Source organism: Pelmatolapia mariae, linkage group LG3_W (genome assembly GCF_036321145.2).
Source record: "Pelmatolapia mariae isolate MD_Pm_ZW linkage group LG3_W, Pm_UMD_F_2, whole genome shotgun sequence".
NCBI lineage: Eukaryota > Metazoa > Chordata > Actinopteri > Cichliformes > Cichlidae > Pelmatolapia > Pelmatolapia mariae.
Genome location: NC_086229.1, coordinates 5865801 through 5893293, shown reverse-complemented (window position 1 = coordinate 5893293; position 27493 = coordinate 5865801). Strand labels below are relative to the sequence as shown.

General features: G+C 42.4%; 1 protein-coding gene across 1 annotated transcript in view; it reads right to left on the bottom strand.

The window, feature by feature from the left end:
- Positions 1–27493, bottom strand: part of LOC134620284 (uncharacterized) — a 342368-nt gene that overhangs the window by 220088 nt on the left and 94787 nt on the right. The gene's annotated exons all lie outside the window — the stretch shown is intronic.

Sequence of the window (27493 nt, the reverse complement as noted above, 5' to 3'; positions counted from 1 at the left end):
TCAACTACACTATGGGAGTGAAGTGGGAGGATGAAGTCTGGTTTACCATGGTAGAGGAGAAGAAGAAAAGTCAATCAGAAGGACAGACAGAAAGTCAGACATCAGATGTGATCGTGTACGAGATCTTTGGTTTTGAAGATGAAACTCTGCCCTACTCTCTGACCATCATCGATACTCCTGGTTATGGAGACACCAGAGGGATCGCATGTGATGACATCATCAGTCACAGATTGTTGGACTTGTTTGGATCAGATGATGGAGTCCATGAAGTTCATGCAGTGGGTTTGGTCATGAAGGCAAGTGATAATCGACTGGGTGACCGACTGTTGTATGTCTTTGATTCAGTGATGTCTCTGTTTGGAAAAAACATGGAGAAAAACATTGTAGCTCTGATCACACACTCAAATGGAAGAAGACCTGAAAATGTTTTTAAAGCTCTTGAAGTTGGAAATATTAAATGTGCCAAAAAAGGGAAGAATCAGCCAGTTTACTTCCTGTTTGATAACTGCCAGCATGAAGAGCGAAGAGAGGAAATCACAATTTCAAAAAATACATGGGAAATCACACAGAAAAACATGCATCAGTTCACAGACTTCTTGGAAAAATCTAGTCCTCAAAAACTAATGACAACAGTTGAAGTGTTAAATGAACGGATAAGACTGAAAGCCTCCATCCAAAACCTGAAAGAGAGAATCAAGCTGGCTGAAGTAAAAAAGAGAGAAACCAGAGACATGAAAGAAGCCCTAAAACAGGCAGGAAATAAAATGGACATTAAGAAAATATTGAGTCTTTCAGAAAATCTTGAAAATGAAATAAAACAGGTGACAGCAGAGAAGTCCCAGTTCCTGGATGAGTCCTACCAACATGTTGTCGGCCTGGAGCAGATCGCTCTGAAAGCTGATTCAGCGTCCACTGTTGTCCACTTGGACTTGCTGATTGAGAAGATGAAGCAGAAAGGAGACACAGAGAAGGTCCAGAAACTGGAGGAGATTAGAAGGTGAGTGAACGAAGGAGCCAAAACACATGTTGGTATAAGCTTCAACAAACTCCATCAGCTATCAGAAACTTTGGGAGATCCTTCCCCTGCTGTCAAGTAAGCATCAGGCAGCTGTGTAGATGGCTTTCCCCCGATACTCTCTATACTACATGTTCAGATGTACACCACATATTTGTTTGTTTTTGCTAACAGATGGCACATTACTATTAAAAAACACTGATTACTTATTGATTACTGATCAGCACTGACATCTCTACTCAGAGAGAAGTCAGCTTCACAATGTTTTCATGCTAAGGAGAAGTTCCAGTGCCTCAGTGTTTGTGTCAGGAAGAGCAGTTTTATGCATCTGACATCAAATCTGTACCAAATACAACATGTGGCTCCATCTTTTTGTCACTGTCCTGGGTCATGTGACCCAGCATTTTGACTTTATTGTTGTATTTGTGATTTCTTTGGTATATTTAAAGGATGTTAAGTTTTAGTATTATTAACAGGTTGCCTTTAGTTTTAAGTCTAGTTTAGGTTATTCTATGTATTCTTAGTTATGAGTCTGTTGGTTCTAGTATATTACATGGTCTGTCTTGTCCTCTGTGTTTCAGTATGTCTGTGTCTAAAGCTCCCTTTTCAAGAAACGACTTTCATTAAAATTCTGCCTGGTCTTGTGTCTCTGTGTTTCTGTAACATCATTCAGAACTTAATAACAAGCCGACATTTTCCTCCTGACACCAACGATCAGCTCAACAGACCCTCATTTTACCTGCATACACTCTGCTCACCTGTCAGCCTACAAGAAACACATGATTTCATCCAGGTTCCTTAAACTTGTATCGAATCTGACTCATCTAATGCTGAGTGCTTTATTTATCAGTGTGAGATGTGTACTAGTACGTTTATGTCAGACAATCATTGGACTAAACTGAAGGTAGAGATGATAAGTATATTTATTGTTTGAGGTCTCTGTAGTGAATTGCTAAGTGACTCTCATTCTCAGAATTAAATTCCCAGCACCCTGAACTCATTTATTATTTTAAGGTTTAATAAAACATTACAAATACACATACAAATCAGACTAATTCAAATTCAGTTTTCAAAAGCATTTATTCAAGTTACAATTCAGATTCAATCTGAGCAATTCAAATTTAACTTATTCAAATTCAGTTTCTGATGGCACAGATTTCTGCCCATACACGTGGGTACGCGCACACACCGGCACTCACGTGCTCGTGCATACACACAGGGACAGAGTTTGGAGCACACCATGGGGGTTTTATGATGCGGCCGCTTCTATAAAGCTGGCTGTGACTAACAAAGGGGTGAAGATCTTTGCAGAGGGACACCGGCCTCGTCTTCCCTTCTAGAAGTGCATGCTTAAATGAAGATGAATAAGGATGAATAAAGGTTTTGTGAAAATAACTACTGAGTTCCGGTGCCGTTTCTGGATGCCTCGACGAATAAAAGAACCGGGGTAAAACTGATTTCCCAACAAGACCAAGTACTGTTCCAGCATGCATCGGTGGCTTGTGTGGACTTGGTACAGCTAAATATCCCAGAATGCATTTTGTCCTAAACTCAGACGCGTCAATGGTGAAGGACACGTACAAACTCCAAAACATGTAAAAACTCCAAAACACTTAAAAACTCCATAGCACGTACAAACTCCGAAACACTTATAAAACACAACAGAAGTGCTCCAGAATCCTAGGCGCAGTGTTGAGCTTTTGTTACCTAGTGGCTAAACAAGCCAGGAAGTACCAACGACCGGATTTGGTGTGTGGTAGTAAGAGGTAAATTAACATTTTTTAAAAATTATTTGAATATATATGAGTGCTTGTCTATAAATACACAAACCATACACATATGCTTTCAATTGTGTAATTTAAGTGATCTAGGTAGCTCTGTTTTGGAAGTTCAGTTAACGCTAGAAATGTGTTTTGGAGTTTGTACGTGCTTTGTCTCTAGGGGCCACCACATATATATAAACATATATATGAATAAAACCACTTTTTTACATTAGTAATTCCTTTTGTGCATAATTTTATATTATTGTTAATAATAAATTAATTAAAGCAACAAAACAACCTGAAGAGCCGGTTGGGAGCCGAAAGAGCCGGCTCTCTAAAAAGAGCCAGAAATCCCATCACTAATGACATGGGTAAAGGAGAGAGAGGGAGAGTTAGATATTGTGTGTTGGGGGAGGGGTGACACAGGCAACATCTCTGGGGAAAAAGCTGTTCTTTAGTCTGTTTGTGTGGGTTCTGATTGGCATGTATATCTTCCCTGATGGGAGGGGTACAAAAAGTCTGTGACCTGGATGCGTTGGGTCCTTGATGATGCAGCTAGCTGGCTTCTGTAAACAGCTACCATAGACTGTGTGGAGATTCGGGAGTTTGGTTCCAATGATCCCCTGCGCACTTTGACAGTCTGGGTCAGAGCTCGACGGTTTCCTGCAGTGCAGCTGAAGTACCACACTGTGATGCAGTGACAGAAGATGCTCTCTATTTTGCTCCTGTAAAAGTTTACTAAGAGCTGGGTTGGCACATTTGCTTTTTTTAAGTTTCCTTAGGAAGAAAAGTCTCTGCTTTGCTTTCTTCACTAAGTGGGATGTGTTAATAGTCCATGTGAGATCTTTTGTTATGTGTAGGCCCAGGAATTTAATGTCATTCACCCTCAACTTCCTCACCATTCATGTGGTCGTGTTGTTTTCTTGGCTCTCCTGTATCTACAACCAATCCTTTGTTTGGCAGTGTTCAGAACCAGCTTGTCGTTTCCACACCATCTGATTAGATGTTGGACGTCCTCTCTGTAGTGAGACTCGTCTGATATCCTTCCCACTATTGTAGTGTCATCAGCAAACTTCACTATGGTGTTAGAAGAGGAGTGGATGGGTTTGCAGTCGTGTGTGAATAGAGTGAAAAGAGCTGGACTGAGAACACAGCCCTGCAGTACTCCTGTTTTAATGGTGATAGCAGTTGATGTAAGGTTGCCCACCCTGAGCTTCTGTGGCCTGTTTGTGAGGAAATCCAAGATCCATGAGCAAAGTTTGGTGGTTAGTCCCAGGTCATTCAGCTTTCAGCAAGTTTGTGTGGCACAATGGTGTTAAATGCTGAGCTGAAATCTACAAATAGCATCCTAACATTTGTACTGGGATGCTCCAGATGAGTAAGGCTGGTGTGAAGTGTGATTGAGAGTGCATCCTCTGTTGATCTGTTCCTGCAGTAAGCAAACTGTAGGCTGTCCAGGTCAGCAGGGATGTTGGCCTTGATGTGTGAAAGAACGAGTCTCTCAAACACTTCATGATAATTGGTGTCAGAGCGACCGGGCGACAGTCATTCAGACATTTTACTGACTGTCTTTTGGGCACAGGAATGATGGTAGTTGATGTGAGGCATGTTGGGACTGCAGCCTGCTGCAGAGACAGATTGAAGATGTTGGTGAACACCCCCACCAGCTGGTCGGCACATGACTTCAGCGTGCGTCCTGAACCCTTTCTGGTCTTTTCATGATCTGTTCTATTTTAAACAGCTGACGCTTTTTGAGATGAAATTATTTGAAGAGCCTCAATTCTTTATATGAACTAAAATGCCACATAACCATTTATTGTAGTATTAGGCGGACACGGCCCTGAAAATAAAGGCATTAGACGACATGTCCTTGGGGGTAGAAGGCTGTAGACCAGGGGTCTCAAACTCCATTTGCGGCCCATGTCACCTCTACTTGCGGCCCGCATATTGATGTGAAGAAACTTTTTTTTTTAATTATTATACGAAAAATAATTTAATACAATGGCAGAGTGTTACAGGCATGGCCCTTTAAGACTGTAGCCTCACGGGCGGTGTAGTCCTTGCTGCAGGGAGAACGTGTGGGACCATCTCTCCTGCTGTGTGTGTGTGAGCATGAGTGAGGGAGAAAAAGGAGAGTCAAAAAGTACGAGTTGTCATCGAGCAGAAACGGGAGATGTCAACATGTAAATATAATAATAACCACTGCAGTCAAAAAGAGTGCCTGACGAGCCCAGTTGTAAATAAGCTATTAAGACTCGACTGTACACTGTGTTCGTGTTTTCCTCCGAAACAATAAGTTCTGCTGGAGCAGCCTTTCAACGCCTCTCTCTGTCTCTCACTAGCAAAGTTGACCCAGACAGTAAAGCTCGTTCCGGCTACGAGCCCGACATGGAAACCAAAGTATTAGCCAGAGGTCTCCTTACCACGGTTCGGAGCCGCGGACCTGGCCGAGGTAACAAGAGAGTGCGAACATGTTGAGGGTTGTGTTAGTTCACTGAGAGATTTATTTGGAAAGAAAACAATTTTCATTTGCAGTCAAAAACTAATGTTTACGCTTATGCCTGCATTTTTATTGTGTTAAATACAAACAAAACTGTAGCAAAAGTGCTGCCACGTGTCTGGCCAGAAAGAGCTGTTTATTTGGTAGTTCAATGAAACTACTGTACTATACTGTACTATCCTGCTGAGTGACCGTCTTCTGCTCATCAAATACATTTTATTGCAGTGTTGACCCTGTGCTAACTTGCATATGACAAATGAAACTGAAGCAGAAAGGCTTCAGATAGTTAAGAGTGAGAAAAAAAATTGCGCTCATGTTTGCAATTTTGTCTTGTTACACAATATTTGGAATTAAATAAAACAAACAAAACACTACATTTTAGGAAATATTAGAGGGTGTTTTTGTGTTTGTGTTTTTGTACTACTTGAACACTAAAGTGGCCGTCCAATGAGATGACGGTGCCAGAAGTGGCCCGCGGCTCATTTGAGTTTGAGACCCCTGCTGTAGACTCTCGCTCACGCTTCCTGGGAGAAAGTAGATAACAGGGGACCAACTTCTAGTGTAAAGTTACTGAGACACTGTTGTTTAGACTAGAATGAGAGAGCTGGTAATAAAAACGCATGTCACCATTTTGAGATCGGTGTCATGCAGGGCACATCTCCCTTCTAGTCTCAAGTCATTTTGTGAGAGAATAAAGTGTGAAATGGTCGACTGAGCAGTGTTTTGTCTTCCATCGGATGGAGAATCAAAAAAACTCTGTGAAGTGTTGATATTTAACACTCTAAATTAAATCTAACAATAAAATATTTGCATTTAAGAGGAAACATTTTTAGCGGGAGCAGAAACAATGTGTTAATACGTGGAGATGCTGAATGCTGCTCTAAAAATGATCAGATTATATGTTCAATATTTGTTCAGTTCTCTTCCAAACCCCTGCTGTCTATTGTCAGTGTGATTGTCTACTCTAATAAAAATCAAAGCCTTCTAACATCTCACCTGTTTGTTTTTATTCAGGCATACATGTGTAACAGGGTTTCTATGCTATTATTGCCACAAATGTCAGTGCAATGGGGGAAACAGCGCCCTCTGTTGGTGTGGCCGCTTAGTCGAGGCTGGCTGCGGAAATGACTGTCAGTCTGCTGAAGCTACACCAGAGTGTGCTATGTGGAGTGGTGAAGCCATTTGTACCCCACACTGTTATATTTCCACTCAGGACATAAATCTGCACAGATTCCTTGTGTTCTTTAAAAATACAACAACGCAGAGCTGAGGAGTTTATTTGGGCCTGTTACAGTCGGGTGAAGCACAAACTGCTTACACATGTGACCATTTTTTTGTGTGAACTTATGAAGTAATTGAATATTGAGAAAGAGCCGCGTCAGTAAATCCAGAAGCTTTTTACTATCTAAAGAAGTCTTTGTGCTGCTGCAGACGTCAGTAAATCTGACCCTAAATGTTTCTTTCTAACTCAAAGCTGATGTTTCACAGGCTGCTCTCCTTTGAATGACCTGCAGAAATCAGCAGGGTTACAACATGTGCTGAATGAAGATTCAATGAAGATATGAGGAGAAGGAAACTCCAAACTAGTCCAGTCATTTACAGTGTGCAGGAATATTGATGGTCCTACTGGGAGCAGCACCAGTGTTCCACATGTTTTATAGGATAAAGGAATTCCTCTGGGTCAGTGGAAGAGAAGGCTGCAGATGAAGCTGCTTACAGCTCAGAGACCAAACACATGGACTCAATCATTAGATAGATTTAGATTATATTTGGTGAAACTTTATTTATCCCTCGGGTGGGTTCCTCCTGGAGATTCAGTTTCCACAGCAGCCACAGAAGAATGTGAGCGAGAGACATGTATAAATGCATATAACAGGGATAAATATGTGAATCATGTGGCGTTCACAGAGAGCTCGGACCAGAGTCTAGATTTGCAGGAGCAGTTTGTAACTGGAATCCTTCAAATAAAAGACTTGTGTGACATCAAGCACTTCAGTCTGTTGCTTTATGGGAAATAGAAGACACAGAAATATACACACAGTTTCCAGAACACATTCATTTATGACTCACAGTCCAAGGAGAGACAAACAAACAGAAAGAAATCTGTCTCCCGTCCACACTGTTGGGTAAGTTACTTTAAAAAAAGTAATTAATTACTAATTACTTCATCAATATTATATTTAAAATACTTATCTAATTACTGTGTCAGAAAAGTAACTTAATTACTAAATAAGTAATTTAACTAAATACTTCTTAAAATCCCTATAAACCTTGAGTGGACAAACAATAGAAATTAAACTCTTTAAATTTTATTTTATTATTTTTAAAGACATAGACTCTACAGTACACAGCGTTAGCATTTCTTCCACAATATAGCCTGCAGTCATTTTTTAAGCTCACCTTTTTAAGCTCACCTTTTTAAGCACCTTCTGTGCTGCTGAAGTGAAATCAAGTTTTGCCTGCTTAGCAGGAGTTGCCGCGGTGTTATCCATGGATGATGAACAAGGATCACTCAGAAGTGTTCGTCTATGCTCTCGTGTCAGGCGCTTCACTAGATTAGACACGCTATTAACAGCAGCCGATAGTTTTTACACATTGCTGTAATGTTCTTGTCTGCTTGTTTCAGAAAAGTGAAGAGGCGGGAATATGTCCATTTCATAAAAAAGCCACTTGCTTCAGCCGTGTCCGACATCTTCTGAGCTACAGGGGACTGGAGAACAGGAGCAGACTGAGCTACAGGGGACTGGAGAACAGGAGGAGACTGAGCTACAGGTGACTGGATATCAGGAGCAGACTGAGCTACAGGGGACTGGATAACAGGAGGAGACTGAGCTACAGGGGACTGGAGAACAGGAGGAGACTGAGCTACAGGGGACTGGAGAACAGGATGAGACTGAGCTACAGGGGACTGGAGAAGAAGAGGAGACTGAGCTACAGGGGACTGGAGAACAGGAGGAGACTGAGCTACAGGGGACTGGAGAACAGGATGAGACTGAGCTACAGGTGACTGGAGAACAGGAGCAGACTGAGCTACAGGGGACTGGAGAACAGGAGGAGACTGAGCTACAGGGGACTGGAGAAGAGGATGAGACTGAGCTACAGGGGACTGGAGAAGAAGAGGAGACTGAGCTACAGGTGACTGGAGAACAGGAGCAGACTGAGCTACAGGTGACTGGAGAACAGGAGGAGACTGAGCTACAGGGGACTGGAGAACAGGATGAGACTGAGCTACAGGGGACTGGAGAACAGGATGAGACTGAGCTACAGGTGACTGGAGAACAGGAGGAGACTGAGCTACAGGGGACTGGAGAACAGGATGAGACTGAGCTACAGGGGACTGGAGAACAGGAGGAGACTGAGCTACAGGGGACTGGAGAACAGGATGAGACTGAGCTACAGGTGACTGGAGAACAGGAGCAGACTGAGCTACAGGGGACTGGAGAACAGGATGAGACTGAGCTACAGGGGACTGGAGAACAGGAGGAGACTGAGCTACAGGGGACTGGAGAAGAAGAGGAGACTGAGCTACAGGTGACTGGAGAACAGGAGCAGACTGAGCTACAGGGGACTGGAGAACAGGAGGAGACTGAGCTACAGGGGACTGGAGAACAGGATGAGACTGAGCTACAGGTGACTGGAGAACAGGAGGAGACTGAGCTACAGGGGACTGGAGAACAGGATGAGACTGAGCTACAGGGGACTGGAGAACAGGAGCAGACTGAGCTACAGGGGACTGGAGAACAGGAGGAGACTGAGCTACAGGGGACTGGAGAACAGGATGAGACTGAGCTACAGGTGACTGGAGAACAGGAGGAGACTGAGCTACAGGGGACTGGAGAACAGGATGAGACTGAGCTACAGGGGACTGGAGAACAGGATGAGACTGAGCTACAGGTGACTGGAGAACAGGAGGAGACTGAGCTACAGGGGACTGGAGAACAGGATGAGACTGAGCTACAGGGGACTGGAGAACAGGAGGAGACTGAGCTACAGGGGACTGGAGAACAGGATGAGACTGAGCTACAGGTGACTGGAGAACAGGAGGAGACTGAGCTACAGGGGACTGGAGAACAGGATGAGACTGAGCTACAGGGGACTGGAGAAGAAGAGGAGACTGAGCTACAGGGGACTGGAGAACAGGATGAGACTGAGCTACAGGGGACTGGAGAACAGGAGCAGACTGAGCTACAGGGGACTGGAGAACAAGAGGAGACTGAGCTACAGGGGACTGGAGAAGAAGAGGAGACTCAGCTACAGGGGACTGGAGAAGAAGAGGAGACTGAGCTACAGGGGACTGGAGAACAGGAGCAGACTGAGCTACAGGGGACTGGAGAACAGGAGGAGACTGAGCTACAGGGGACTGGAGAACAGGATGAGACTGAGCTACAGGTGACTGGAGAACAGGAGCAGACTGAGCTACAGGGGACTGGAGAAGAAGAGGAGACTGAGCTACAGGGGACTGGAGAACAGGAGCAGACTGAGCTACAGGGGACTGGAGAACAGGAGGAGACTGAGCTACAGGGGACTGGAGAACAGGAGGAGACTGAGCTACAGGGGACTGGAGAACAGGAGCAGGCTGAGCTACAGGGGACTGGAGAACAGGAGGAGACTGAGCTACAGGGGACTGGAGAACAGGAGGAGACTGAGCTACAGGGGACTGGAGAACAGGAGCAGACTGAGCTACAGGGGACTGGAGAACAGGATGAGACTGAGCTACAGGGGACTGGAGAACAGGATGAGACTGAGCTACAGGGGACTGGAGAAAAGGAGGAGACTGAGCTACAGGGGACTGGAGAACAGGAGCAGACTGAGCTACAGGGGACTGGAGAAAAGGAGGAGACTGAGCTACAGGGGACTGGAGAACAGGATGAGACTGAGCTACAGGGGACTGGAGAACAGGAGGAGACTGAGCTGGAAGCTGAACAGCAGGTGAGTGAACTGACTGGACTGGGGAGGCTAATGGTCGAACAGAGGTGCTAGTGGAGCTACTGGCAGAGCTAAAGATGGTGACAGTGCTGCAGCCTGGGCTAGTAAAGCTGGTGCCTGAGCAGGGGACCGGTCAGATAGCCTAACCAGGGATAGTGCTAGGGCGTAAATCTGGATCAGGGGGTGGGTGAGGTGGTAGACTGATGGGTGAACAAGCTAGCTCTTCCAAGCCTCCAGAGCATTGACTGTAGAAAACATGGACGATGCCACAGCTCCCCAAAAATGAAGCCAAAACGTCTCTATCGCCCCCTGGTGTCTGGCTGCAGTATAGGTCATAAACCCCGCCTCCTCCATGTTAGCGGATGGGACTGGGGTCAGACTAAAATAAATTTATTCTCCTCAGATAAGTTTTTTCCAAAGATTCTTTCTTTTGTTATCAATAGTTCTCATCATGCTGATTGATGTCCAAGGGGTCTCCTTTCCCATAAGTTTCAATGTAATTCCTACCGCGGTGATGTTAAATTGGGGTGAAACATCATCATAACAGCTTTGACTGACAGATGCAGTCACGGAGAAACTTGCGTATCTCTATTCGGGAATATAAGATAGAGCGTAGGCTCTGAGAGGAGGGCCAGCGTTTACGCTTCGAAAACACGACCGAGTGTTTTAACCTGACAGCCTGAGGTGTTCTTCAGTAAACTGGACTACCCGACAGAAGGACCCGAGGCCCCGCTGCACTTTTTCGGTAAGTTAATCGTTTTTGTAAGCTAATCAGTAACTACTGTCCTTAGCTAGCTCCTGAGACCTAGCTAGCTAAGATGAGCACTCGGCTATCGGGGTTCGTTCAGCTAATCTGTGCAGGTGAATGATGATAGGTTTGTAGCTTAACCCTATTCGCTGGAACGTTGAAGGCAATGTAATTACACAGCAAGCAAGACACGAGTAGGCAAGTTCTTCATGTTTCACGTGCACGGGAGAGAACTGGAAAGGCGCCGTTCCTTCGCTTGACCCCAGTTGCTCTCGTCCGCTCCCCTGTAACACTGCTCTTTTATTGTGGTTCCATGAATATGCATAGGGTCATTAACATATAACAGCGTACATAGTTATACATGTGAACAAAGAATACCCTGCACGTGTGTGTGTGTGTGTGTGTGTGTGTGTGTGTGTGTGTGTGTGCGTGTCCATAAAATGACTTCCTAACCCTGCTGGCCTGGAAGTCCAGCAGTTCATCTAAACAAAATGCACTTAGAGTAAAACAGACATAGATACGTTTATCCTACCATAAAACAATAAGACAAGGTACGACCTCTCCCATGCTCCCAGGATGTGGGTTTGAATACCAGGACACCCTGGAATGCACACAACGTGTGTCTGCAGACTACTAAGGATCAAACTTCTATTAATCTACAACTAATTATAAAACTCTAAGCATATATGAGTAGATATTTCTAAGCATAAATGACAATCAACAATACAAAACCTAACATTCCCCCCTTTTTGGCAGTTATGCTAGAAAAGTACCCAGTTATGAATACCTCATGTCTGACAGTGTCGATGCAACCATTTTTATACTCAGCATATGTCAATCACTCTAAATTACTGTAACGCACACAGTTTGACAAATGTATTAGCAGTTATCCAATTTCTCATTGATCTCATTCAATGGTAAACTGCATCCTACAAGCAAACAAATGAATTGTTAATGGTCAAAAGAGAAATTAACATTTTCAAAAACACTCCAGCTTGGTGGTGCTCCTCCGCAAGACATGTAAATCACACAGTTCTCTCTGCAGAGTGGTTTAAGTTCTGCAGGGCGTCATAAATGTCTCTTCCAGTTGTTTCTATCATTATCCATAGGACCAGAGTCCAAATGTTTGTAGAATAGACATTCAGACATACCAGTTGAGTTTGTTGTTTGTCAACATGGGTCTCAGCTATCTTGAAAGCTGCAGACCTTGTCAGCACTCGAGTTTTATGGCCTCTGCCAACCCCCATCACCTCACTTCAGGCCTCTGTCCTGTGGGGGATATTTATGACTCCTCCATTGTCCATTCTTTCTTTGCTGGTAGTGGAAAATATCATCGCATTTTCATTTCCACCCACAGCAAAATGACGTCATTTTAAAAAAGAAAAAGAACTTTAGATGGATTATCTCGGTGAATCCTTTTTGACAGGGACTTTCATTTTAATTATCCCAGATAAGTGACTTTCTCCCGAGCCCATTGTAATGGAGAAGCCCACTTGCAACAATTTTCTTGACAACGTGTCGTATAGCGCTTTTGTTCTAATCGTGCAGATCTGCTCAAACACAGATCATCAAACAAAACTTTCAGTGCACTGTGAAAGTATCAAAATAAAAAGGCCTCGTTAAATCATGACACACGCTCCTCATCTCAGGAGGGTAAATCATACCATTAGCATGATTTATCATACCATCATACTAATTGGCAGGCTCAACTTCACAACAAAAGAAAAATCATCAGCTAGATTAATTCAAAACCAACCATCAGTCGCACAACACACAACATAAGCCTCATGTCTCATTAGCTATGAATTTAATCTTTACTTTTTACTCATTTAGGCCACAGATTTTATGAAGTTTTCCTTTTTCCCCTTCATCATAAAACATGTGACGTGTCATCAGGTATTTCACAAAAGAAGTTTGTTCTTATGTATTCAGAGTTGTGTATCTGGGTGCAGGATTCACTCGCACATCACACCAGGAAACTCAGTGTTTTATAGTCTCCACTCTAACAAACTCAAACACATCCCATTCACTCGTGCTAGAATTCAATCACCTTTCATTAATCTAAGAACGACCAACTAATTTTCATATCAGCTATTAACCCACTAAGATGACAGGACAACAGAAATGCATGTTCAAAATATTATCACCAAAATAGAATTTCCCTCATACAGTAAAATATTTTGTGCTGCATCAATCAGGCAGAAAGCATCTCCCAATTTACTATATTAACTACTAAATTTATTGTCTGATCACTGGTTGGTCAAACCAGAACTTTATTTATTTTATTTATTTTTTTTAGTCAGTATTATTTTCCCCAGGTTTGCTAACCCAAATTTTGATTTCCCAGATTAAACAACAGCATTCCTCTGTGTCCTTACTTACTCTCACTCTGTTGTCCTCTCCCACTTCAACAGTCCAACAGCCGGCAGTTCTTCTTCAGCTTCGTCCTGTGTTCCACTGTCTCTTCTTGCCATTTTCTCCAAAGGTGGCATATGTCAACCTCCAACAGTCTCCTCAAACGTTCTTTTCACAAGCACAGTGAAGTTGCAGCTTGTTGGAAACACAGTGCCATTCATCAATCAGTCAGGATGATGGGTTTGCTCTTCTTCTCCACTGCTGTTTGTCCACACTGCTGCTGCTTGCTGGGACTCTTTGCTCAGGACTTTGCTGCTGTCTCTTTATCTGCCATGTTATTGCTCTTGGAGCTGCATTCCTTGTCTTCAGGGAGGAGTGAGAGCTCGCTTGTGAGGTTGAGGGACACATGGAGCTGTAAATAAGTTAGCCAGAAACCTGGCCTGAAGGTTTCCAATGATCTTAAACTATAACTTTATTCCGACTGCTGCATGTGGAAAATCGATCCAGGTCTGCTTTAATCTGAAAGTGACAAACTAAGACATTTTCATTATTATCATCACTGCTTAACCGACACACAGAACTCTCTCTCTGTCTTTTGTGAACTCTCCTTTCTTAAAAGCAGAAATTTGATTGTAGTTGTTTCTTGGCTGATAGACACAAAACCCTTTTCCTATAATCATTTTTCATCTACAATGTAAATTTCGTCTCTTTTTTACTATTTTTTCTTTACACTAGCCGGTGACCTGCAGAATCACCGCTCTCACAATTGGAGACAATTACTTTTACACAACGCACACACACACTGCGACGTCAGGCACATTCACACTCATTTTTTCATCTGCATAAATAATCATATGGCTGATGATATGTGCCATGGTGATCCATAAGTATGATCACAAGTTTATTTAATTATTTTTCAGCCCAACAAAACAAATAAACAAGAACATGATGCTGATGCTATGAACACTCTACACACGAGTCAAGATGCAGGAAAACTGCTGCGCATCTGAAAGAAGAAGCTGAACTCACGGATACGCTACATACTCGAGTTATCATAGTTCTCTTCCCCTCTCTTTGATGAGTTCTCAGCCAGCTCCCGATCTGATAATGTGTAGCTTGCTCATCAGCTCAGAAGAGACAGCAACGCAACCTCACACAGTGGTTGCGTGCTTTGCCCACAGTGGCAAAGACTTGCACATATTAATTTCAGCTTCTCATTCATGTAGTTTTAGCCGTTTTATACAGGGTTCAGCATATTAATTGTTTTCATAGGGGTGCTCTATATCTCAACAATGGCTCATATTAGAATGACAGTCTTTCACACCGGTCAAGTGCTTCTATGCACGTCATTAGTTTAAATATTTACCTATTTTACTTCATCTCATATGTCATTGTACAGAATTCGAGCAACCCTAAGCTTAATGCAGATTACTTTTAACCAAGGGCGTAGATTTGGCATGGATGGAAGGGACATGTCCCCACCAATATCCAGTGATTATTGAATCGCTGGATATTGAATTGTAATTTTAAATGGTTTAAAAGCATGTAGAATAGCATATGTAGGCAAATATATTTGTCCCCTTTTATCAAGAAGCAAAGAAAAGAAACAGGGCAGGGTTCGGTGGTTGAATCATCCGTCCCCACCAATGCCAAAACCAAATCTACGCCATTGCTTTTAACACTCATCCACCTCAATTAAAGCTGTGGTCTGGAGCATGGCTGTTGTTGATCAGGGCAAGCTAAAAAAAAGATAAAAAAAAATAAAAATCTAAACATGTGTGTATTGGCAGTTTTGACGGGTATGAAATCAGCAATGGGTGGGTGAAAGCCATTCACAAGAGCTTAACTGCTGCTGATGTGGGCTGGCCTTCTCTGCACGCTCTTCAAGGCTGCTGTGTTTTCTGAAAACTTCCAACATTCGAGATTCTCCCGCAACCAATTCACACTCATGACAGTCATGAGAATATAAATACCTCGCACTGTTGGGAGTAAATTCTTGCAAAAATGTGTTGTCTCCCTGTGAGGCAGTCTTACTTGCTCGGGAACCCATGATAACAACAACCGTGTCACAGACCATGCCTGCTCCGCAGCATTCACACAACATCAACACAAAATAGGCCTACTCCGGACTCACACCGGACCGCTCGGGACACCAACCCAGTTCTGGGACCCTAAACCAATTCTGGGGACCCTAACCCACGTCTGGGACACTCACCCAGTCGCGCAATAAAGCCCAATGAAGGGACGCTCGGGACACAAACCCAGGGCGATTTCAAAACCGGACACTCACTGGACGCTTGGGCCCTTGGGCGATTTTACCAAAACCTCTCTTTCGGGACCCTAACGCAGTTGTGGGACACTAACCCAACCTTTCGGGACACTAACCCAATCTTTCACAATTATAGAGTCACTCTTTCAACTTACTCGGCGTTGCTTAGCGTGTAATATCAGCCTCGGATCCCGCCGATCGTCATTCGTCAAGGAGAGAAAACAAACAGCTAATCCACCGGCCCGATGACAAATCACGTCTTGCTGACGTCAGGGTTCTCTCCTCGGTGAATGGGAGCTCCGGCGTCGAAGGACCAATTAATGATAGGTTTGTAGCTTAACCCTATTCGCTGGAACGTTGAAGGCAATGTAATTACACAGCAAGCAAGACACGAGTAGGCAAGTTCTTCATGTTTCACGTGCACGGGAGAGAACTGGAAAGGCGCCGTTCCTTCGCTTGACCCCAGTTGCTCTCGTCCGCTCCCCCGTAACACTGCTCTTTTATTGTGATTCCATGAATATGCATAGGGTCATTAACATATAACAGCTTACATAGTTATACATGTGAACAAAGAATACCCTGCACGTGTGTGTGTGTGTGTGTGTGTGTGTGTCCATAAAATGACTTCCTAACCCTGCTGGCCTGGAAGTCCAGCAGTTCATCTAAACAAAATGCACTTAGAGTAAAACAGACATAGATACGTTTATCCTACCATAAAACAATAAGACAAGGTACGACCTCTCCCATGCTCCCAGGATGTGGGTTTGAATACCAGGACACCCTGGAATGCACACAACGTGTGTCTGCAGACTACTAAGGATCAAACTTCTATTAATCTACAACTAATTATAAAACTCTAAGCATATATGAGTAGATATTTCTAAGCATAAATGACAATCAACAATACAAAACCTAACAAATGAACTTACTAAAGAAATCAAGAGAAACGCCCCGGGCTAATCAGTCACTAATTACTGTTACTGTACTTTTATTACAAGTATTATACTGTAAAAGCAACAGGCTGCACGCTGCTTCAGCTCCTGTGCAGAACTGAATATCAAATATATGCAAACAACAGCATGTTTTCAGTCTCTTGCCACATCTGTAAAGACAGTGTTAGAAAATCCCAAATGGCAAACTGCAAATATAAACAGAACACAATGAGACAGCGTAATAAATCACATGTACATGGGTGAACATCTCGAGAGAGAGTCACACTGTGTACCTTTTTATTCGTGCATTTATAGTCACTGGTGCCCACACAACAGGGCGGCGTATTTTCGCTCTTCTCAGAAAAATGACTATACAACAGTATGTGGCTATCTTACTGGAACATTCCGTTCCTCTTTTTATCAAGACATGTTACACAGGCGTGCTCTCCCGCCCAGCAGGCCGTCCAAGGACGAGCTTCCAGCAAGCAATATGAATCACAAACAGCAATGCATTTAATAAAAATCTTTTTACAGACAGTAAAAGCTTGTACTTCAGTAACTCCTCATTAATCGGGAACTATGGATTAAAGTACTGTAGTGTAATACTGAAAAAATGTAAGAGAAGAACTTCAGATCCTGAGTGTGTGAGGACAGAAGAATCAGCTTTATTTCAGTTTTGAGGGATACAATTTAAATTTGAGTTTGATGGTTCTGTTCTCTTTGTGATTACAGGAGCTGCCCTCAGATTCAGACCTCAGCACCACCCAGTGACAGCAGACAGATCATCCAACATGTTCACATGTTAACTGCAAAATGAACTGATGAAAACAGTGCAAAGGTTAAAGTACCACATGTGCTGTAGTGAAAGCTGCAGCTTTATTGATAAAGTTAAAGACAAAAAAACAAAAGGATTAATCACTCATGTAACTGTGTCACTACATATCAGCATTAACAGGACCTCAGTTTGGTGTTTCACAAAGCTGCTGATCTCAGACCAGCACAGCTTCCGTTTTAAATACTTGATGTACTCAGCTGCATGAAGAGCATATGAGATTTTCTCTAACACAATTAAATAAAACCTGATGAAGGTCAAAGGTCGTCACTTGTATGTTGAACTACAAACTTTTCATCTGGAATTCTTTCCCAGTTTTTTGCAGATTGTGTGTTATTTACCATAAAGTGATTCAAAGTTATTCATACCAGAGTAACCAGAGAGGATCATATATTTTTAAATATATAACTTTCTACAGAATATCTTTACATAAAAGTCTGGAGCCTCTGGGGAGTATCCGAGTATTTATAACATTACACAAACCAAAGGTCTCCATCACAGTGTTCATGAAATGCTGGGCGTATCCATCTCCTGGATCAGGCCTACGGAAGAGTGCTGAAGATTTCCCTGTGAGGGAGCTGCTGGTGAAGATCAGGAGTCCTGCTTGATCAATGCGATGAGCTTCAGTCTTCCTGGTGTTTCTTAAATGATGCCTCTCTCAGTCGGTCAACAGAACATCTGGCACAGGACAGCTGTGATGAAAGAAAAGGAAGAAGTTTCTCCAAACCTCTGGACCCAGGAAACCCAGCTTGGTCCTGATAGTCTCCCTCACTAGTTTCTCTCCAGGGTGAATGTAGCTGTGGATATAATATGGACTCTATTATTAAATGAAAAGGACAAATTAGACAACACTACTGAAACGTTCTGCTGCTGTTTTTAAAGTCTCCATGTTACCAGGCTGTAGAGGGCTCTGAAGATTTGAACAGTTTTAGATCCATTACATTTACAGTCTTATGTTAAAATCTCAAAGGACAGCATGATATTTTTGATATTAACAGTAACTCTGGGCTTCTGTAGAGTGTGCAGATGATCTCATCGCTGTCTAAAAATGGATAAAAACAAACAGAAGTGCTGAATCCTTCAATAACACAGACTATTAGAGTAGCAGGTGTGTAGCATCGCTAACTAGGTAGCAACAGGCCTCCAACACAGCGCGTATGCTAGTGGCTAATCTAGCTAACGAATTAACAACAAAGTGATTTTAGAACTATAAGATGATAAGCTGTGTCTTTTTTTTTATAACAGTGACATGGTTGTATTTACCTTAATTAAAGGAGTCGTCAGTCGCGGTAAACCAGCAAAAAAACTCGAGCAGCCGGGCTACGTAAAAAGTGTAGGGGGGCGTGTTTGCGGTCATGTCCAGCGGGTGTGTGGGTGGGAGCGTTACACAGTCGCTCCACCTCAAGTCACTACTGCGCAGACTCTGGCTCCAAATTTGCAAGATGGCAGCCTCCACAAGCGGGATATTTTGGCTTCATTTTTGCACAATGGTAGGACGCAGGGTCGCGTCGTCCATGTTTTCTACAGTCAATGCTCCATACCTGAGAGTGCTCAGTAGCTCAGTCCCCTGTCGAGTTGCCGCTAGCTCAGTCCCCTATGCAGTGTCCGCTAGCTTAGTCTACACCTCCACCACAATCAGCCCCGCTACCTGTAGCTCAGTCTTTAGCCCGTCAGCCACTATCACAACCAGAATCACTACAACCTTTGTTACAGTTCATAGCACAGTCATTAGCTTTGTCATCAGTCCAGGCTCCAGTGCGTTCACCCATCCAGTCAGCCACTCATCTACACCCTCAGCCAGGGGCCTCAATACCTTCTGGTCCTGCATCAGCCCCTGCTGGAAGCTCAAGTGAGCCAATCCAGCACTTCGCAGTTCCCACGCCGCCGTAAGTCTCCGCTGGCAGTTCAGGAGAACTGTTTCAACCGTCTGCCTCTGCTGGAGGATCTGAGGGGCCCGTTCAGCCTCCTGTCTCCGCTGGAGGGTCCGGGGGGCCCGTCCAGTCATCTTCTGTTTTAGCTGGGGGTTCAGGAGAGCCTGGACAGCATTGTGTCAAGTTAGCTGGGGGTTCTGGAGAGCCTGGCCAGCATCAAGCTACGTTAGCTTGGGGTTCTGGAGAGCCCAGCCTGCATTGTGTAAGGTTAGCAGGTCCGGCGTCCGGAGATAAAGGGCTCAGCCTTTATCTCCAAGAAACAAAGCTGATCATGGAAACCCAGCAGGTAAGGTGATCTGTGGACAGCACCAGCATCTTTAAGTAAGTCTGAGAGGTGAGCAGTCTTTGGAAGCCTTTACTGTCTGATAGTGATTTTAAACGGTAGCTCAGAGCACGATTTGGATCATTATTTTGCTTTTCTTCTAATATTATGTTTAGCTTCTGTTAGATTTGTATTGTTGATTGTCATTTATGCTTAGAAATTTTTAACCATATATGCTTAGAGGTGTATAATCGATTGTGTAGTGACAGAAAAAACAAAAAACAGAGAGAGAGATGTGTGTTGGTTAAGCAGTGATGATAATAATGAAAATGTCTTAGTTTGTCACTTTCAGGTGTGTTAGGTCTAATTGTTGAATGTTGCCATTGTGTTTCTTAAATTTGTACAGTCTTATTTCAAGCAGTAGGATCAAAGCCATTCCTTTGATCCTGACCACCTCTCCAACCACTGTGTTGGGGGAGGTTTTATTGTAGATACATCCTATCTGAAAGATCTGTTTCTTGTGTTGTAAGTTTCCTGCTTTTATGACCCTTTTGGTCAGCAGGAGGTCACACAAACGCACCCCCAAAAACACACACACACATACACAACGCACAGGCAAGGTACTCTTTGTGTGTATGTAGACGTCATATGTTGATGAACCTATGCATATTCATGTAGCCACAATAAAAGGAGTGCTATGGGGAACCTGGCTGAGAGTCCAATGGAGGTCAAGTGGGCGGAATGATATCTGGCTCCGGTCCGGTCTCCCTCACAGTCATCCTCAATTATGCGCTGCTGAATTTCACGTAGCCTTATGAAATTATTTGCAATCGCATTATTGACTATATGGGTTTCTTGGTCTGAACATTTTTCCTCTGCCCCCAGCATCTGGTCGTCTAGCAATTCTGTAAAGTAACTATTTCAGTATTTTTACATTTATGGTATTATTGTGTTTCTCATTAGCATACAGCAGTACTACAAATCTTAGTGCAAAGTGACTGTATTAGCTGATTCTCATTTTGAAATGTCCTTATGATACTTGTTACAGTGTAGCAGCTCAAGTTAGGCTGAACCCGTTGGCCAGCTTCCGTCAGGGTCATTCCATGGTTGATTACATGGTCCACTATTGTAGCTCTGATGTCATCAGTTATTCTATTTCTTACTCTTCTTACCCTTCCTCTTCCCCCTCCTTGTCCTCCTCTTGCTCCTCCTTGTCCTCTTCCTCTAACTTCACCTCTTTGTCCTTGTCATCCTCTTCGTCCTACTCCTTCACCTCCACGTCCTCTTCCTCGGCCTCCTCTGATTCTCACTCTTCTCACTCTTGCTGCTCCTTCCATTGTACTCCACATAGACAGCTTACCTCTGGCCTGTTTATAGTGCTTAGGCTGATTGCAAAGTGAACTGATTATCTAAAACAGTTTTCACATGTGAAAGTGTGCCAGACAGTTGGCAAAATAGTGTTAATGATAGCCATACATGTGTATAATTTTGCTAGGAGTGTGTTGGAAATTTGGTAATTGAGTGTAAGCAGTGAGTTGTGTTTAAAGTTTTGCAAAAAGAGTGCTGTGCAGTGAATTGTGCCTACAGTTTTGCAAAGTGTGTGTTACAAAATGGCAAACTGAGTGCAAAGCAGTGTTTGTGCTTTTAGTTTTGCAAACTCAGTGAGTGGTTTTGCTATAAGTATTAATAGTTTTAGAAATTGTGCTACAAGAATCACAGTTAGGGTTTAAGCATTCAGAAAAAACTGTAATAAGCACACAATGCACCAACTACACACTGATGGTATGAATGAAAAACACATCTGGCTTTTGCTTTCTCTGTGCACAAGGTAGGCCATGTCAGTTTGAGCTCATACTTTTGTCATAGATCCATAAGCATGGAGGGATCCAAACTTCAAGTACTGGTGTTTATTCACACACATCAAAACAAACACAAGTGTTTATTTCCAAGTCAAAACGAAATAGTAATTTCACTGAGGAAAAAAAGAAATCAGTCTACATTTTGTCATCTCTGTGGATCTGGCCACAAAATTTCGTCTACATCACATGAAATGTCCTCTAGTGCAGCGGTCCCCAACCTTTTTTGTGCCACGGACCGGTTTATGCCAGACAATATTTTCACGGACCGGCCTTTAAGGTGTCGTGGATAAACACAACAAAATAAAACTAGTACCGGTCCCAAAAAAAGAAGAAGATTTATTCATAACACACGTGAAAAGACCCAGGAAAAGCGAGTTAACGATAAAAACGATAACAAAATAACGCTGAAAACCGATAAAAACCCTGAAAACCATACATTTCACACCTGAGCCTCAACTCTCGCGGCCTGGTACCAAACGACTTACGGGCCGGTACCGGTCTGAGGCCCGGGAGTTGGGGAGCGCTGCTCTAGTCCAAGGCACAGGGGAAAATATCTTCTGGAATTTTACATCTACGGTATTGTTGTGTTTCTCATTAGCATGGCAGTGCTACAAATCTTAGTGCAAAGTGACTGTACTAACCGACTCTCATTTCAAAATGTCCTTATGATGCTTGCTACAGTGTAGTGGCTCAAGTTAGGCTGAACCCGTTGGCCAGCTTCCCTCATCATTCCATGGTTGATTACATGGTCCACTATTGTAGCTCTGATGTCACCAGCAATTCTATTTCTTACTCTTCTTACCCTTCCTCTTCCCCCTCCTCGTCCTCCTCTTGCTCCTCCTTGTCCTTGTTGTCCTCTTCGTCCTACTTCTTCACCTCCACGTCCTCTTCCTCGGCCTCCTCTACTTCTCACTCTTCCTGCTCCCTCCATTGTACTCCACACATAGAGCTTACCTGTATTATACTGCTTAGGCTGATTGCAAAGTGAACTAATTATCTAAAAAAGTTTTCACATGTGACAGTGTGCCAGACAGTTGGCAAAATAGTGTAAATAATGGCCATAAATGTGTATAGTTTTGCTAGGAGTGTGTTGATCATTTGCAAATTGAGTGTAAAGCAGTGAGTTGTGTTTACAGTTGTGCAAAAAGAGTGCTGTGCAGTGGATTGTAGCTACAGGTTTGCAAAGTGTGTGTTACAAAATGGCAAACTGAGTGCCAAGCAGTGTTTGTGCTTTTAGTTTTGCAAACTCAGTGAGTGGTTTTGCTATAAGTATTAATAGTTTTAGAAATTGTGCTATACGAATCACAGTTAGGGTTTAAGCATTCAGGAAAAACTGTAATGAGCTCAGACTTGTTGAAAATGCAGAGGAGCTGGTTGTGAACTGAGCTTCAGAGAAACACAACATGCTGATATTCACTGTGAAGCTTTGAGTGGAAAAAGACAGAAAAACAACATGTGGATCCTGGAATAATGGGAGCTTCCATCTTTAAAGGACTAAAGAGGAAGAAGTTTACAAGGAATCATTTAGAAGAGTTTCTAACATCAACTGATTAAATCCATGAATGTGAAAACGTGTTTGTGAGTGAAAGAGACAGACATGTACAGACTGAACTATCTGTTCAACAGTCAGAGTGTTTCTCTAACAGGAGACACTCTTTACACTCCACTCAGCACAGGGACACTGAGGAACCAGGAGACCAGAACATAAACCCAGGATAAAGAGTTTGAGTGAATGTGGTGTTGAAGGTGTGGAGGTGGATCAGAGTGTCAGAGGAGACTCTGTAGAAGGACAGAGTGCCAGCAGGACAGTCCACATACACTGCTGCTCTGTTAGAGACAGAGGAGGAGGAGGAGGAGGAGGAGGAGGGTGTTACTCTGCTATTGTGACAGACAGAATGAGGACCATCATCAGAGCAGTTCAGACTCCAGGACTGGTCATTCCATCCAAACAAACAGCCAGCACCACTTTCTTTCCTTCTGATTCTTCTGTAACTCACTGATATATAAACGTGTCCTCTCCACTCGACCTCCCAGTAACAGCGACCAGTCAGACCATTTCTACACAGCAGCTGTTCACAAACATCAAATCTGTCTGGATGATCAGGATATGATTGAACCTCATCCACATATGTCACCTTCTTGTTGTTGTCAGACAGTTGGAGCTTTGTGTTCACTGTGTTTGTGTCGATTGTGAGTTGACAGGAATCTGATGGAGAGAACAAACACAATCCAGCTGCAGTTATTGATCCATCATCTGTTCATTGATTGACACTTTGATGATGACTCCTGACATGATGAAGATGGTTGAATGTGTGCTGCTTTGTTTTCATGAATCCCATTAAAAACACACTTACACTTCCTCAGACCTGGTCTCAACCATCGGACTCCAGCAGGCTCCACCCTGAAAGGAGGAGGGGTCAGAGCAGTCAGCATGCACACATGGACATTACATGGCTCTCTCACACACACTGTTACACACTGATAAAGGAACAGTCCAACATTTTCACAAATACGCTTCAATCCATACTTGGATCAAACTGCTGATGATTTGGGCTGATCCTGGATCAATCAGTACTCCACTGTACTGAATGAAACATGACTGATTCAAACTGTGACCTTCATTATCTTTATATTCCTCTTCTGTTTAACTGGAAAGGACACCTTCCTGCCTTTGCTGCCAGCTGTTTTTCTCCTCTTGGTGTCATTCACAGCTGAATCCCCAATAAATGTGTTAAAGTACATATTTTTCTCTTATTGTTGTCAAACAACAGAATGAGGATTAAATATTGATTTTAACACGGCCCATAGCGGCGTTATCTTATTAGAGCTTCCAGTATTTAAGCTTCCATTTCCAAATGTTAGCTGCTCCTGTCTGCCTCTTTGTCACACACACAGACTGAACTTTTGTGTGTGTGACCACAAACACACAAGACTTAACTTAGATAAAAATGAGATGACCCATAAAAATAATGAAAACATACAGACTTATTAGGAAAAAAAGAAGAGTAGTGATAATAGTAATAGTAATGTAATAAATATAGATTACTATGTAGTAGTTGTGGGATGCAATGCAACATAGGCCACTATAAATGCAAACTTAGAAGTTCGAGCTCATAATGTTGTGCTGGAGAGTTTTTCAATGTCTGTGTTCTTCACACAAGGCAACAAATGGACAAGAAGCAGATGATTCCAGCAGATTGATGTTCAGCTGTGGCTTTAACAGGTGCACTCTATACTGCACTATACCAGCCTTTAAGCCTTATCTGCTAGCTGGATATCCCACCCTTGATTACGTCAGTATCTAAAATATTTTGCCTGTTTTAAACAAGAATTTGCTCATAAAAAAAGTTTATTTTATGTCAAACTGAAAACAGAGTTTTTTTAAACAAAAAAAACATTGTCAATGACTAAAATCTATAAGATGAAGTGATTCCATAAGTATTTTAGGGACCATATTTAGCAGATGCGCCTCTGGGAGCGATCACAGCACTGCAAAGAGTCCAAGCTCTATCAGGTTGCTCAGCGATTGGACGTGTTCTCTGTCAACTATTTCTGAAGAACTTTTCTTGTTGTCTTGCTGGAAAATCAACTTTCTCCCAAGTCTTAGCTCTCTGTAATTCATTTATTAAAGCAATGAAGGGGCGATGCCCAAGGTCATTAAAGCTTTTCAGTCTGTCCTCTCTCATTTCTCACTTTGCACATCCTCTCCTCATGTTTTAGCTCCTCCCACCTGAGATGGTGGGAGAAGTTCTAAGCATCAAAAACACTTTGATACAATCTTCCTCATTCACTCATTCATACAAGCACTTTCTTCTATGCTTTTCCTATGTACGTGCTTTCTAACACTGATACAAATTTATCACAACAACTTGGGGTTAACATGCTTTATAATTCACTTCATTTTGTGTCCCATTTATTTTAACTTTTCCTTTTAACCCTTTCACTCTATTGGACTTCGTTTTTAGTGTCTGTTGTATTTTTTACTTTTATTGTGTCTTGCTTTTACCCACAACATTGTATGCTCTGTATTGAACAAATAAATACAGAGATACATTTTTCCAAGCTTTCTTGTTTGTAAATGTACAGAACAACCAATGACCTGTGGTTGCAAAAATTCTAATGATAGAACTTTCCTCTTTTATCAATCTACTCAGGGCTAAGGGAGAATTTTTTCTAAAAATGACTACAGGGTTAAACAGAGATCTAACCAAATGGTCAATAAATGGTAGCCACTGTTATTGTTCCCAGAGAAGTTCTCCTTAGAGAACCCTTGCTCTTGTTCTAGTAGACTAGTGTTTTTGCTGTGAGCAAATGAACAATGTTGCTGCACATGTGATTGTTTATGTCACATCTGCATGACAGGAACAGGAAGTAAGTGACAGACTCAAAAAGTGCTTCCATCTCTTCCTCCTCTATTAGACTTGGGCTGTGTCCCAATCCAGCGACCGCGCGCTTCGTAGTACGCGCAGTTTGCGGACTACAGACGGCGGGTACTACAAAGTCCGAGAAGTGCGGAAGTGCGAGGCTTGTGAAATGGGATGGGCTGGCCTTCGTCACGCTGTTCAGGTTGCCTAACAACCATGATACTAACATGATACTAAATTTATTACATTACTATTACTATTACTATTACTAACAACCATGATACTAACCGCGAGAAACATTTCATAGAGCATTGTTTGACAGAAATGAAGGAGAAAAAGTGTTTTTTTGTTCATTCCTTTTTTTATGACATGACTTTGATTAGTTGAGGCTGAGACCACGTGACTGTAAAACATGAATGTTGTTCATAAAACTAAAGTCATCTCACTTTGGCACTGTAAATATAACATGGTCATTATTATATTTAATGTCAGATTATTGTGATATATTACAGCAGTGAGCTTGAACTCTGTGTCAAAGATCCAAGTTGCAGTCATTTATATTTCCTATCACCTTAAATCTTCACTCAAAGAAAAGTATCTGTGACAGCGTATATATAGATGTATTATAGATTAGAGACAAATATTGTTCGTTTAATATGTTGGCATTACTAAATTTGGCTCAATGCTTACATATATGTGTAAAAAGAGCTGTGATAACTGTTTCTGATAGAATGAAGATCAGACTGATATATTAAATATTCCTTTATTGGGTGAGAAAATCAGAGCATGTCATAACTGCTTTAAGTCATACAGAATAGATATCAGAGCCTTAAACAGGCTGACTTCTGCTAAATGGGTCAAACTGGGCAGAAAGTATACAAACACATAACATCCTTATAGAATATGATGTAACACTATAGATCAACTTACCTCAGAATATATAAAGCATATAAACAATTACAGCAATATGATGCAACAAACACAGCAGTGCTACTAATCCAAAATACTCAAAGCTTCAAAGAACTGAAACAAACATTTATTTTTAGCTCCATTCTGCTGCTGATACATACTTTAGGTTTCTGGACATTAAGGTTTCTGACTTTGATCATGGCAAAGCTGTGAAAACGTGACTGGGTTTACAACTGAGCTTGGAAAATTCTTCTTCCTTTTTTTTTTTTGTCAGACAATGAATGTGACAATAAGTTTATATCTTACTGAGGAGTAACAGATGTCATCTTTTTAAATAAAAATGTTTTAGATGAGAGCTTGTTTGTACACAGTATGTTTTTTCTTTGTTTATTTGTTTTGTCTTTTGGTTTTTGGATTTTGATATTTTTCTCCCACACTGAAAACACTGGGATGATAACATTATTTGAACATTACCTAATAAGACTGATTCAGGACAGACAATTAGTTATGTTAAACTTTTCTAGCAGTCCTTCACAAACAGGGAACAGTCTGTCTATTCTCTCCATCTGTCAGCTGCTGCTGGCTCTTCCTCCTCCTCTTCCTCACACACTGTGAGTTTGTCCTGGTGGATCATCAGGGGTGCAAAGCCTCACAGATGATGTGCAGCAGTGGATCCCTCAGTCTGTCCTCACTCTGGACACTTGCAGTCGTCACACATGGAAATCAAATGTGTGATAAGCTGCAGGATTCAAACACAAGTGTAACTTATAAACACATGTTCATACTTTTATTCCACAATCAGAGAGAAAGAAACAGAGAGAGAGTGCA